Source organism: Chiloscyllium plagiosum, unplaced genomic scaffold (assembly GCF_037043375.1).
Source record: "Chiloscyllium plagiosum isolate Xiang-an unplaced genomic scaffold, Cpla_swu_hap1 HiC_scaffold_47, whole genome shotgun sequence".
NCBI classification, from domain to species: domain Eukaryota; kingdom Metazoa; phylum Chordata; class Chondrichthyes; order Orectolobiformes; family Hemiscylliidae; genus Chiloscyllium; species Chiloscyllium plagiosum.
In genome coordinates this window covers 44,493,335-44,497,380 of record NW_028270185.1, presented here as the reverse complement: position 1 = coordinate 44,497,380, position 4,046 = coordinate 44,493,335, and the positions used below count along the sequence as shown (strand labels likewise).

The following is a 4,046-nucleotide window of genomic DNA, read 5'->3' as shown; positions in this document are numbered from 1 at the left end:
GGCATGGCATTCATCCACAAACTCCATCAACAAACACATCGACCTAGACCCAATATACCAACCACTGCAGCGGACAGCTGAAACTGACAACCGGAAGCGGCAGGGACAGACCACTATAAACACCGGAGGAAACATCAAAGAAACGCTTCGCAGGAGGCTCCCAAGCACTGATGATGTCGCCTAGCCAGGGGACTAAACGTTTGCAACAAAAACTTCCAGCTCAGAGAACAGAACCACAACAATGACTGATGTTGTCTATGATATGGAAGTGCCAGTGTTTGAGTTGAGTAGACAAAGTTAAAAATTACACAATATCAGGGCATTGTCCACCAGGTGTATTTGGAAGCACTAGCTTTCAGAGAGCCGCTCCTTCACCAGGTGGGTGTTTTTCTGCAGAAACTTGGCATGTTTGTCAATATGCGCGATCTTTTGGAAGATCATCTGTACTTTAACAAACCGTTCGTGGTGTCGATGATACCCATGACTTGGAGGTGTTGGTGTTGGACTGGGGCGGCCAAATTTAAAAATCACACAAAGCCATTTTAGATTCCAACAGTTGACAAATACCTGATGAAGAAGCAGTGTATGGAACACTGATGCTTCCAAATACGTCTGTTCGATACAATCTGGTGCTGTGTGATTTTAACTCTGATTGTTCTTGGTAATGTTTAAATCATCGAAGACAGTGAAAGAATTTTCGTTCGTGGAGATGAAAATTTCAAATATTATCCACCTCAGCGGAACAAAAATGAATAGTTTGTATGTATGATGAATCTCCACAATGCGCTTGTGCCAAGTAAAAGTCGAACTTACAACTGCCTGATCCGTAGCCAGCTATACGAATGGTTATACCACTGGCCAGATGCACAGCCGAGATTTTACACGCTAAAGAGCTGTGGTGTTAAGAAGGACATGAGCAATAACAGTAACAGTCACAAGGTGAACAAAGAACAAAGATAATCACCATCATTGATTCTCTTCAAATTGTCCTCAAAAAATGACCATTCACAATCTGATCAACCAATCAATGAGGCCACTGCTTATCAAGGAAATTGCAACTTACTTTGCTGCTTTTTCATCATAACTTGAGGTAAACTCCAGCCTAATCATAACATCGCATATTCCCGTTAATTTTCAGTTTTAGATTACGTTAATGACCTGTCCGTATTTGCAGGAAACTGAACAACATGAAATGACTGAAAACGTCCTTCCGGTGATGTAAACCAGTGCAGAGTCGGCCAGAAAAGAAAAGACAAAGACATGAAACATCACTCCCGTTTCTCTCTGTACCAATGCGTTTTGATGAGTTGAATATTTGCAGGACTTGTCTTTAATATCTAAAGAATCAATTATTTCCCCGGGAAAGATTCATCATAAATCAATTAACATCTGAGTCGTTGAATCATATTTTACTTCAGATTAAAATAGTTGAAGATCCTTTCCCCAGCCTAATGTCCCAATCCTCCCTCCTCTTCCATGTAAATACCAACTGCTCCAAGTGCGGTTGGAGCTCCCAACCTGACGTTTCAATGCTTCTTGCTGCTCCATTCAATAGAAGCTGCTCTAATTGAAGTTGGAGATCCCAGTTTGATGTCCCAATGCTCCCTGCTCCATGTCAATAGAAGCGGTCCAGTTGAGGTTGGATCTATCACTCTGATGTCCCAATGCTTCCTGCTGCTACATGACATTAAAAGCTGCTCCTGGTGAGAGTGGAGCTCCCAGACGGATCTTGCAAAGCTCCCTGCTCCATGTCAACTGAAGCTGCTCCAAATGAGGTTAGAAATCGCAGTATGATGTTTCAATGCTTCCTGCTGCTTCATGTCAATAGAGGCTGCTCCAGGTGAGGCTGGATCTCAGTCTAATGTTCCAATACTCCCTGCTGCGCAATGTCAATAAAAGTTGCTCCACGTGTGGTTGGAACTCCCAGTCTGATGTCACAATGCTCCCTGGTCCATGTCAACAGACGCTGCTCCAGATGAAGTGGGAGCTCCCATTCCTGGCAGATCACACACCTCTATACCATCATGGAAATACTGCCCACTAAGCATTTCCACCACTGGAGCCATTGGTGGTATATCCACATCATGAGAACCTGATATTAATTTTAGGCACCATCGAATCATTATTTCCAAAAGTCATTCTTTCTTAAACCTTATTTAGCATATGCATATTGCAGTCAATCCGAAGTTAGATAATGGTGCTAATTGATGTATTCTCAATAAAAATTATATCCTATTTTTCATGTTGAGTAATTGCGACTTAGCAAGGACAATGTTTGTAGTGAAATCACACTTTTATTCCAGGTAAGGGAATGTGGTTTACATTATTTAAAATAAACTTGTTCACTGTGTAAAAAGATCAAATAGATCTCAATTTCAAAACAAAATTAGTTACGTTGTCATCCATCTGAAATGTGTTGCCTTATTCTTTCAACCACAAGGGTATTAGAGCGAAACGTCTGTTAATGACATGCGTATAAAGACACTTTAAATCATTTTTCATGTTTATGCTGCATGAATCTGTGGTTATTGATCCACAGTTTAGGTTCAGCCCCTACAGTTAACATGCTGACTTCTCCAGTTTTTCATAGTTCAATGTGATGCTTCCAGTGTGTGCAGAACGAGAGGGACTCGCTTCCCACATCTTGTATTTAGGCCTTATGTCCAGCATTCATCAATGGCGAGAGCAAGGGGCGAGGGCGAGACCAATGTGTAAGTCTTTCCGTGCCCATGCACAGCACCCACATCGGCAATTCTCTACTGTACATTTACAGCTAGTTCTCGATGGCCCTACACCCACGCCCTGCTCCTTTTGAAATATCTCCATTATTTTGTGCTCTTCTCACCAAGATGAACCACTTCTACTCAACCTGCTCCAGATTTCATTTGACAAAATAATCATTAAGAATCCCACTGCATAAACATGCCCTTCACATCTCTTGTTATTTGGCTTTCCTGGATCTCTTTCGTACGATAAAAGGTCACAGCAGCTTGACTTGTAAAAGAAAGTCTCGTTCCTTTTCAATATCCCAATGCAATCTACATTTCAATGCAGTTTAGGCAACAGGACCAAATTATTCTTTGAGATTTTATAATAGCGTCGATGCATACAAACTGATATTGCAGTTCCAATTTCAGTAAGACAGTTGTGATCATCCAAAAATAGCAACATTGAAAATCACTGACAGCACCGACGAGAGTGGGACTCGAACCCACGCGTGCAGAACACAATGGATTAGCAGTCCATCGCCTTAACCTCTCGGCCACCTCGTCACATACGCCTGTATTCTTATGAATAAGTGAATTGCATAAATTATGCAGAGCAGCAGACATTTCTCCCTTGTTTTGGTGAAATCATAAATAGCACAGTACGGTTCCAAGACTATTGTCTGTCATCTGGGTTGTGGGGCAAGCGCATTCGCACTGTGACACTCTGCTCACAGTGGTCTGAACAAAAATGAAGAAATGACTATGTAACAAGGTCTGTTGAATTCTGTGAAGATTTGAAGTCAATGGAATGAAGAACCCGAGACAGTAGGAGGTGTTCTTTCAAGAAAGAGTTGGATAGAGCTCTTAAGGATAGTGGAATCAAGGGTTATGTGGATAAGGCAGGAACAGGATACTGATTGAGGATGATCAGTCATGATCATATTGAATGGTGGTGCTGGCTCGAAGGGCAGAATGGCCTGTCCCTGCACCTATTGTCTATTGTTTATTAAATTGCCTGTGAGGAATTGTTTGCCAGACTGGAGTAGAGTGCATAGTGCTCAATGTCATTATTCGGAACACCTTTCTTCCACTCAGATATGTTTGACATGCACTTGTGTCTAGGACAGACAATTTCAAAATCCTAAATAAGGCTAAACTGACAATTGAACTCAACAATGCAAAAACCTTGATCTGCATCAGTTCCTGGGCCGTGCGACACCAAGTCACTGTATGATCACAGCAAAACAGTGAGCAAGTGTCAGATGGAAAATGAGTGCAGTGCGAGAGCGCATGCTTGGACCAGCAGTTGACACACGGGGAAGTGTATTTCCCACAACA

At 42.1% G+C, this 4,046-nt stretch overlaps 1 non-coding gene across 1 annotated transcript; it reads right to left on the bottom strand.

Moving 5' to 3' along the window:
- Nucleotides 1-3,190: 3,190 nt before the first annotated feature.
- On the bottom strand, nucleotides 3,191-3,272 carry trnas-gcu (transfer RNA serine (anticodon GCU)). Its single transcript has one exon. It is a non-coding gene; the product is annotated as a tRNA-Ser (tRNA).
- Between the last annotated feature and the right edge of the window lie 774 nt (nucleotides 3,273-4,046).